At 42.6% G+C, this 10,808-nt stretch overlaps 1 long non-coding RNA gene across 1 annotated transcript; it reads left to right on the plus strand.

The window, feature by feature from the left end:
- The first annotated feature begins 965 nt into the window (after window positions 1-965).
- Window positions 966-3,931, plus strand: LOC140001721 (uncharacterized). Its single transcript, XR_011807218.1, has 4 exons — window positions 966-1,088; window positions 1,941-2,216; window positions 2,489-2,609; window positions 3,606-3,931. It is a non-coding gene; the product is annotated as an uncharacterized lncRNA (long non-coding RNA).
- The last annotated feature ends 6,877 nt before the right edge of the window (window positions 3,932-10,808 follow it).

The following is a 10,808-nucleotide window of genomic DNA, read 5'->3' on the forward strand; positions in this document are numbered from 1 at the left end:
CGTATCAGAATCAAGCTCTTTTTGTCTGTAATCCTTTCTCAAGGAAAAGATTTATCACACACCTTCCACAGATGTAGGGGAGCAGGGAATAATCTTTGAACTACTCTAATTCAAGTCACTTTGGGCATAGTGGTACTTCTCTAGCTGTTTGTGAGACATACGCATTAGCAACAGAGAGTGTTGTGCCGTCACTGGGAGGCACCTGCGGTGATGACTTCAGAAACAGACCTGAATGATGGCACCACAGCACTTTGGGAACAGCTGCCTCTGTGCACGTTTAGCTGGGAGGCACAGAGAAGGGTGCTGGATGTGATGAAACCACGTGAGGATTTGTGCATGTCACCTTGAGGTGCACAGAGAGGGCCCATGCCCTTCTGTAAGTGTTTTGATGCTTGGCTGGGGAAAACAGTGTGGTTTTGTTGTGAATGTTTCATTTTAGTATTCTGTAGTTTGTGTCAAGCCCTTACAGAAGGATCAAGTTTGGTACTTTGCTCAATGATGGAGCTGCACAGAGTGAGAACAGACCCAATGTACGGGTGAGGGCCTCTGCACGTTCTCTTCTTCCTACAGACGATCAACAAATAAGGGGAGACAGAGAAGAGTGTGCTGTGGTCCTCCCATAGACCGCAAGTCCTAAAGCATAAACAAGAGGCTTAAGAGTACCCCTGTCACGTTAAAATTCAGGACAGCAATGGACTGCATCACATGGGCTGGCCTGTCGAGTAGTGTCTCAGGCTGTGTATGAAGATGCACTCCATCTGCTTTCAGGGTAGCACTTGCAGTGGGCAAGCTGCCTGACCTTAACATTTTTCATTTCATTTTTCACCAGAGTTTTGCTTGTTCCCCACAATTCATCCCTACTCGGTCTAGGAAAATAAATAAATAGATAGATAGATAGATAGATAGATAGATAGATAGATAGATAGATAGATAGATAGATAGATAGATAGATAGATAAATAAATAAAAGGATTTCCTCTCCGTTAATTCCATGCTCTTAACTTGACAGATTTGGTTATTGACTTGGAAGGCAAATATCTGGCCAGACTGCAAGACGTATGCTCGCAGCGTGGGACAGCTCTTGTAAAGGTGATTCAGGGTAGTTTCTGGAAAACAAGACATCAGATCCCCAAAGCTAATGTAGCTTTGTGCTACATTAATGTAGCTTCTTTGTGCTAATGTAGGAAGGGCGAGTAAGAGTAAGGTAAGAGCCCAGGTACTGTAAGAAGCAGCAAGTGTGAAGAAAACTTCCTTCTGGCTGATACAGCTCCATATCTAGTTGTCAAGTATGACGAGAGCAGTTCTAAGTTTCTTGGGGAGAGGTAAAAAAGAAGAGACTGTGAGATTGTCAAAAGAAAAAGTGGGATTAGCTATTGCAGGAAATCATAGGATTCACTGGAAATAGAGGTTGGAAGAGTGCTTTAAGCCAAGACAGAAACGTTTTAAACCTAAAACCTAGGAGTTGGATGAACCAAGAAATGAACACATTTTGATTATGGAGTTGTGTCCAGTGTTATCTTGGGAAACATGGTTTCCACCTCAAATGTATGTGGGGCTTGAAGTTTTCCTAACACCCTTCTCTGTGTATTCCCTACTGTTTGGTAAGCGCTGAGGTCACACTGCAGACCGCAGCACGTCCTCACCCCACCACTTAGCTGTCTGTTTTCACAACACGCCTAGCAACAGAATGGCTTGGACACAACTGCGCCTAGGACTGAGTTTATTCAAGCTGGTGGACAGCATAACCTTCAAAGTCCTGTTTCTGTTCGTAACAGGCTGGTACAGTACCATGTCACATTCGATGACTTTGCAGCATAGATGTCAGGAGTGCAGCTTGGGATCACCTCCTTCTACTTCGAGTTCAGTTTGAAGAGATGAGCAAGTAATTTGTCCTGGGTTGGCGGAAATCTGTTTCAAGCCTGTTTTCTAACACTCTTCCAGACCCTTCTCTGTCCATCGGCCTGTCCTGCCAACTCTGGTGTGAGTGTGAAGTTGTGGCAAGAGGGGTTTCCCATTCCTGTTTGACCTGATGGACACCAGCTTTCCTAGGAAATTGCTGATGTTGCTGAGGAGGCAGCAGTATCAAAGGCCTTGTTGATGAAGGTACAACAAGCTGGGGAGGCTTTGGCATTTCTGCACAATTCTGCTCCCTGACTGTCACTCCAGACTCAGATTCGGAAAGAAGCAAAGCAAGCTAGAGGAAAACTGGATGTCCGGGTAATTTTCGTTTATTTATTGTTTCATTCTTCACTTGTAAGAAAATCTAAGTCTTTAAACCGTTTGTTTGAAAACACAGCTTTATGGAAATGCTTCTGGGTGTGCTCCTTCACCTTGTTTGGAACCTGCTTCACCTCACTTCAGCTAGAGGACACCTATGCTCAAATTTATGCTTCCCATGAGAAAGCGGGGTTCTTTCGGTATTCTTTTCTGTGATGGTTGCGGGTGAGGTTGACAAGAGTTGTCAGTACGATTCTTCGTTTCCTTTGCAGTATCCAAAACTCCGTATCACAGCAGATCTTCTCCTCTGATCCGAAAAGCTTCACAGGCCAAAAGAGAATTGAGATGAAGAAGGAAATAGAGAATGCAGACTAATATTTCCAATTCCCCCCCGTAAGTATTGTGAAGGAATCAGGTGCAGTTCTGTAGTGGTAGAAGTTAATCAAAGTTAATAAATCATGATCGTGCACTTGAAGGCAAGCAATGCTCTAAAAAAGAAGAATGCAAGGCCCTGCTTAAGGACAGTCTTCAGGCTGCTTCTCGATCAGCAGCTGATTTGCTTCTTCCACACCCTCATCTCCACTTGCTTAGAAGTTGTGACGGTCGGAAGCGCACTCCGTGTTTTTCATCCCCTCTGTGTATCTTTTCCCTGACAGCAACTTCTGTCTTGGCTCTTCACATCCATCCAGAGCAGTTTCTTTGCCTCCGCAACCTGCAGGTTGTCCTCTCGTGTGTACCTGTGGTGGACTGAGGGTAATGCTTGTAAGGCACACAGATGCTGTATTCACTGGGACTTTGAGAAAAGAGAGCAAGAAGCTAACCTGCGCAGCAGTTTCTTAGGTTTCTGTATATCTATCCATCTCTCTGCATATATATTTCATTACTTATTTACTTATTTAAAGCTCCTTTCAATAGAATAGATACTTTAAGAAAGCTTACTTGTCCTCCTTTACTTGTTTTTAACGTTTATTTTTCTAACCAATCCTTAATGTTACAACATTGGATTTATTTAGTTCTCAGTTCTTAGAGGTTCTCAAAGCACATCAGTGATTTCTATATTTCTCAATCTTCCCATCTGCATTGAGACCTTTTATCTGAATTTAGGTATTAGGTGAAGAAGAACACTGAAACCAGCTGAAGCTGTATCGGACACATGCTTCTGCTAGGAAGTAATTCAGAGTGATTCCATGGTGTACTTTAGACAGATTTACTCTGGTCCTCTGGACTCAGCATCCCCAAGGGATATTTCCAAGCTCTCTGAAGGACCTGTCGTTCTCTCTGACACTGCAGTCTCCATTAGGAAGGGGTAAATAGTCCTTGCCCTTGTGCAAAGGAACTACTCAGTTAGCTGTTTCTAACCCAAATCTCTTTGCTGTCTTCTGTTGACAGACACCACCTGGCTAGCCAAGCTAAACCACTGAAAATGGAAGGAGTGGGACTACTTCCAAAGCCTGCTGCTGCTTCTAAGCAGAACTGTGATGTAGGTGGGGACACAGCAAGAGGACACGTCCAGGCCACGCTGGAACTGAAAGGCACCTGTCTGAGCCACAGAAGGAAGTCAGCGATTCCCAGTTGGAGACTGTTGCTCGCCTAGTGACACAGCAGCTGGAGCGCTTCTGGTTGCTGCTGATGGGTTCCCGTGAATCAGCCAGGGATAGGAGCTGTGAGAACGACTGAAGCGATTTGAAGTTACCCGAAAGAAAGAAGAGAGGAGAGAAGAAGACAAGAGGGAAGGGAAGGGGAGGGAATAAAAGGAAGGGAGGGGACTGGAGGGGAGGGGAAGGGAGGGAATTGGAGGGGAGGGGAGGGCAGGGGAAGATAGTGTAGGGGAGGTTAGGGGAGGGTAGGATAGGGTAGTGTAGCATAGCATAGCGTAGCGTAGCATGTTAGAGGGGAGGGGAGCGTAGGAGAGTATAGGGTAGTGTAGGGGAGCGGAGTTTAGGGGAGTGTAGGGTAGGATAGGGGAGGGGAGCGTAGGAGAGTATAGGGTAGTGTAGGGGAGCGGAGTTTAGGGGAATGGAGGGTAGGATAGGGGAGGGGAGTGTAGGAGATCGTAGGGGAGGGGAGCATAGGGTAATGTAGGGTAGTGTAGAGAAGGGGAGTGTAGGGTAGGATAGGGGAGGGAAGTGTAGCAGAGTGTAGGGACAGGGAGCATAGGGGAGGGGAGGGGAGGGGAGGCAAAGGAGGGGAGGGGAGGGGAGGCAAAAGAGGGGAGGGGAGGGGAGGGGACGGAAGGGGAGGGGACGGAAGGCAAAAGAGGGGAGGGGAGTGCTACCATAAATAAAATTGCCAAATACATGACATTTTGGATCTGGAGCCAAATATTTGTGTTGCTGAAGGGATGCAAGACACAGACTCCTGATGGCTCTTGAACAGGAGGCATTTATTGCGTTTTTTCACTCCTACATGTCCTCTCTCCGTAGCCCCACGTGCTGTCCACGCGCCCGAATCTATCCTACAGTTGGTCAGAGACCCTCAGGCACGCGCCTGGAGCCAGCCAGCAATTGCCCACTGCCCAAAGATCCTCTTTAACACTGTAGCCAGTTCTTGATCTCAGCCTTGCTCAAGTTTTTGTTTCTCCCGCTTGTTTCCTCATTACCTCTAATTCAGGGACCTGCGAAGCAGCACGAAGCCACCTGAAAATTCCCTCCCCACACATTGCCATTCATTCCACAACCTGATTTATCACTGCCATCCACGCCTTGCACAGTGCCATGAAAGGTTTGGCGTGCACAGAGGTGGCTGAGGATTTTCAGAAAGAACTTGCCTTAAGAACTGCATCAAGACTTTTGCTGGAAGGCAAAAGATCGGGTGATTGATGAACACAGGGATGGCAGCTGAGCAAGGGAAGCATCTTCCAAACTTCCAAATATTTCCTGTATACAGAACTACAACTCCTCTGCTCTCCGGTTAGGAGTTTCCGTCACCTGCTTAGGAAGCAGAAGCAGTAACATGGGATTTAGAGGATCCAGCTGAAGCATCAGTGCCAGTTAGAGGAAACCAGTTAGAGGGTTTGAAGAAAGTTTGACCAGTTTTCCAAGGAACATGTACTAGTGCTGCATCTATATGCATAGAAATATCTCTACACCTGGCTTGTATCAGACATAGAGTGGCCCTCAGGACTAGGGAAGTGGTTGTCCCTCTGTGCTCGGCTCTGGTGAGGCCGCACCTCTAATTGCACACTGTGTTCAGCGAAGACCTCGAGGTGCTGGAGCGTGTCCGGAGAAGGGCTCTGAAGCTTGTTAAGGGTTTCGAGAACAAGTCTGGTGAGGAGCGGCTGAGGGAGCTGGGCTTGTTCAGCCTGGAGAAAAGGAGGCTCACGGGAGACCTTCCTGTGCTCTACAGTAAGCTTCAAGGAGGCTCCAGAGAGGTGGGGATCATTCTCTTCTCCCAAACCCCAAGTGACAAGACAAGAACCAAAAACCTTAAGTTGTACCAGGGGAGGTTTCGGTTGGTTATTGCGAAAAATTTCTTCACCGAAAGAGTTGCTCTGGTGGGTTTATGTGGCAAGGTTTTGGTAGCAGGGGGCCATAGGGGTGGCTTCCGTGAGAAGAATCTAGAAGCTGCCCCACGTTAGATAAGGGCTCCACTGCTGGCCAGAGCCAAGCCAAGAAACGATGTCGCTTGTTCCTCTGTGAGAGCATATTTAAGAAAGGAGAAAAAAAATTACAACAAAAAAAGCTGCTTCCCAGGGAGAAAGAGAGGAGAAGCAGCCCTGCAGCCCCCCAGGGGAGTGCAGCAGGAGGGCAGGAGGTGCTCCAGGCAGGCAGCAGCAGTTCCCCTGCGGGCTGTGCAGGGAGAGGCCCCCGGTGGAGCAGGCTGTCCCCCTGCAGCCCATGGGTCCCCCATGGAGCAGATCTCCATGCTGCAGCCCCCCCGTGGGTGGAGGAGCCCCTGGTGGAGCAGGTGGATGTGACCTGGAGGAGGCTGCGGCCCATGGAGACCCCCTGCAGGAGCAGGCCCTGGGCCAGAGCTACAGCCTGTGGAGAGGATCCCACGCAGGAACAGGGGATCTGAGGGGAGCTGCCGCCCACCCGTGGAGGACTCGTGCTGGAGCAGTTTGTCCCTGAGGGATGGACCCTGTGGTACAGACCCATGTTGGAGCAGTTCTTGAAGAGCTGCTGCCTGTGGGAAGCCCACACAGGATCAGTTCGGGAAGGACGGCATCTCATGGGATGGACCCCATGTGGAGCAGGGGCAGGGAGTGACTGTGAAGGAGCAGTGGAGATGAAGTACTGTAGACTGACCACAGCCCCTATTCTTCATTCCCCTGCGCGGGTGGAGGTGGGAGGAGATAGAAGGTGAATAAGAGGGAAGGTGTTTTTAGATTTATTTTAGTTTTTCAGTTCTCTAGCCTGTTAGTACAAGGTAATAAATTATATTGATCTCCCTATCCTTTTTTTTTGTTTTGCTTTTTTGTTTGTTTGTTTGTTTGTTTGTTTTCCTGTGACAATAATTGTAGAGTGATCTCCCTGTCTTATCTCAGCCTGTGAGCCCTTTCTTTTCTTTTCATCATATTTTCTCCCCCATTCCCTTTGAGGAGGGAGAGTGAGAGAGTCGTTGTCATGGAGTTCAGCTGCCCAGCTCGTTAAAATCACCACACATTAAGATTACAAAGTTAAATGATTTTTGAGCATTCAGTTCAATCAATTGCAAATTATAATGTTTTGAGATGTCAGTGTCAAAGTTGTTAAGAAATTTGCAATTCAGTGCTCTTGCCTATGTGTTTTTTTGAGATTTTCTTTAGTTAGTTAAATGCATGTCACTTTCTATAGAAGACCACCAATTCATTCAGTGTGCAGAATGGCTGGTATTGTGATCCTGAGAAAGTTTAATACTTTGCTTTCATCATTGTGTACCTCTCTTGGCTTTTATTTTTTCTTACTCTTCAAATCCAGCTCTGAATCCTACCCTTTCATTTTCCCCATTGCTGTTTTCCTATGTCACCATGGTATAAGAATTTGTTTTCAAAATGACTGTGTGAAGTAGAGATATGTATCTTCATTTTACAACATGATTATGCACACTAACACTAAAGTCAGAAATTTCCATTAATTTTGAGTATTTAGTCAGAAATACCTTAGAGAATAGGTTTTCAAAAACAGAGTGGAGTTGCCCACTAGCAGCATCCACTGGCTTCTTCCATCAGTGCAGCTACTCACAGTATTGTGGAATGATTTCTGACCAGGCACAGAGCAAATGAAGCTCATACAATTAGAGATCCCTCATGAAAAGTTTGGCATGAGGATCTTGCTAAATATCTTTATAGGATGGCAAAGAATTTGGTTTTCGAGAGTGGAGCAAGGCAATAACAAGACAGCATAACCTCTCAGTTGTACTCACTAATTCCTTCCCATTTTCATACTAATGTGGGGATGAAGGATACAACAACCTTATTAATGTTAGTTCATCCCTGTTCTTTATCACAAAGAGATATTCACTGGAAAAAAAAAAAAAAGAGAGAGAGAGAGAAAAAAAAAAAAAAAAAAAAAAAGAGTCGACAGTCACATAATGAAAGGATGAACCTAAATCTGTCACAGTACTTCTGCACTCAGTTTGGGACTCAGAGATTAGGTTCCTGCCTCCAAAACTACAAAACCTGTGAACAGACCATCAGCTGCCCACTAATCCTAAAGGTACTTAAGTTTTCATTATCACCTTCTCTTTCATCATTTTTAGCTTCAGAGCTCCACAGGCATCTAAAATTGAGTATTCCAAGTCTTTACAGACAGGGCAGCTCAACAGCCAGCCTCTGCACCTCTTGTCTGAAGCTCTTGTCAGTACTTGGAAGCCATGCTTTCAAGGATTTCTTTGGATGTCTCCAAAGATTTTGCCTCAGACATTGCTCTCAAAATGCATTTAATATACTCCAGAATTATCAGCTTCTCACAAAAAGATATTCTCTGGTCTGGAGAGGGTCTTTCTCTGGTTGATTTTAAGAGGTATCAACTGCTCTTTTCTTTATAAATAGCATATAGTTTTCTGTCTCCATGAAGACACTGAACTCTGCATCCTAAATGTATAGAAATACGTGTACATCATTTCACTCCTAAAAATACAGATATACTGCAGAAATTAAGATGCACCTCTCTTCTGACCCTTTCCCACTTCTTAGCTCCAGGCAACAGCATTCTAATTGGACTGTTCAACATGCAAACATTTTAAATTTCATTCCAAATTACATCATGTTCTTATTGGGGGATTAATGAGAGGCCAGTGTCTCTGCTTCTGAGATTAGTTCTTTATGTACATTCTCACTACCAGTGTAACACTCTTTTAATTTCTGTAAAACTGCCTGATAATTGGCTTCTTCTTGAACATTTTAATGGAAAACTTTTCAGCAAATCTAATGTCATGGAGTTAAAGATATTAAAAAAAAAAAAATCCAGTATTCCGCACTTTTCTCTGTAGCTCCATTTACTTTCATAAAATGTTCAAATTCTTATTTTAATCTCTTTCAGATGGCTGCTGTATGTCTCTAGAGTTCAATTTGAAGTGGGATATTCAGTTGTTTCATCATCTTTTTAACAACTTTGTGTCTATATTTCTTTCAAGAGCTTTCTTCACATCTTTTACTTCTAGCTTCAGGTTAAGCTTTACAACTGTTGTTGAAGAGTTGTTTCTCTGTCCTAATTGTTTTCTGCATGTTAGAAATAAGTTACAAATATGTACTAAATCTTGAAATGGAAGTGAAAGAGGTATGTATTAATTGGTTCTTTAATGTTGTAATATCTCCAAGAACAAGCTAAACCAGAGACAGTACTGTCATATCACAATGCACACATATGCACAAATATACATATGTCCTCTGTGTACTTAGTGGAGATTGTTGATAGATAAGAAAGCAGAGATCAAATGCTCAAAAATAAGGCCAGCTTAATTATTGTAGTCTAAGTGCTTTGTTAGTTCTTTTTCAGAATGCACATGGATAGGGGATAAATTAAAGCTGCTCAAACAAGTGTGTCTCTGCCTAATTGTTCAGTATTTGACTTCATGACCTTAATAATGCTTTTCAGTGTCATTTTAGATCTTTATTTAAATCAGAATTGTTGTCTGTAATCTTCTTTACCTTCTTTCTCTTTTTCTTTCTCTCTTTCTCTCTTTCTTTCTTTCTTTCGTTCATTCTTTCGTTCTTTTGTTTGTTCTTTTGTTTGTTCTTTTGTTCGTTCTTTCATTCTTTCTTTCGTTATTTCTTTCATTCTTTTGTTCTCTCTCTCTCTCTTTCTTTCTTTTCTTTCCTTTTTATTTTCTTTTCTAAAAAAGATATAATGATCTCCTCCTCTTCCTCCACTGTTATTCCATGGCATTATTTTGAAGTTTCTGTTCAGCTTATTCAGCTGGTAAACTGGCCTAGCCTACAGAAAAAATGCTATCAAGTGGACTCACAGGAATCCATGGAGACTCTTGTTCCATTTTTTGCCAGTAGCAGAGAATAAGGCAATCTTTAATAATAATAAATAATAAATAATGAATAGTAAATAAATTGATGATGATAATAATGATGATGAAAGCAATAATAAAGCATGGCCAAATCGAAGCAGATTTTAATATGACTGGCAAAAACAGAAGTCTGACGCAATTACTTTCTTTTACCAAACTTCAAGTCTTTGCTCCAAAGTAAGTGAACTCTAAATGAAGAAATGATTACAGAAAGTTTCATGAAATTCACTTTAAGTGTCATGAAATTCACTTTTTAGCACATGGAAACCAAAAAGGTCTCTCTCTTCTTTTCTTTTCTTTTCTTTTCTTTTCTTTTCTTTTCTTTTCTTTTCTTTTCTTTTCTTTTCTTTTCTTTTCTTTTCTTTTCTTTTCTTTTCTTTTCTTTTCTTTTCTTTTCTTTTCTTTTCTTTTCTTTTCTTTTCTTTTCTTTTCTTTTTTCTTTTCCTTTCCTTTCCTTTCCTTTCCTTTCCTTTCCTTTCCTTTCCTTTCCTTTCCTTTCCTTTCCTTTCCTTTCCTTTCCTTTCCTTTCCTTTCCTTTCCTTTCCTTTCCTTTCCTTTCCTTTCCTTTCCTTTCCTTTCCTTTCCTTTCCTTTCCTTTCCTTTCCTTTCCTTTCTTTTAACATAGGTTAAGCAAGCATATCTTCATTTTCAAGGGCACCTGAATTCTTAGTTCCATACCTACTCTTGCTCCACCTGTCTCTGTCATCTTTATTTTGTTCTCAAATCTTACAAAAAATCAGAGAAGACTGGACACTCAGAATGTAAAGAGTCAGGCTACTGCTTGAATCTGTGGATAGAGTAATGAGCACTGGAAACCAAGACCTTACTTAAAGTGTCAAGCAACATTAATAATGATAATAAAACCTATTAGAGAACAGCAAGGTCTACCGTATTTTGACTTTAGTTTTAAAAGATATAAGAAATTTACTTATTTTTAATTCTTTTTTTTTTTTTTTCTTTTTCTGCTACAAATACTTGGGTTCAGATAAGACTGAAATAATGAAGCTAAAATTTAACACAGAAAACAAAATGTAGCTTTATTCCTATACATTAACAAAGTTCATAAGGAGACATGGTAATTTTCTGTGATCACAGTTTATTTCTGTCTGTATTTGAATTGTTTCTGTATCAAATAATCATATGTACATATTT

The sequence above is a fragment of the Anas platyrhynchos genome, chromosome 2 (assembly GCF_047663525.1).
Source record: "Anas platyrhynchos isolate ZD024472 breed Pekin duck chromosome 2, IASCAAS_PekinDuck_T2T, whole genome shotgun sequence".
In the NCBI taxonomy this organism is placed as follows: Eukaryota; Metazoa; Chordata; class Aves; order Anseriformes; family Anatidae; genus Anas; species Anas platyrhynchos.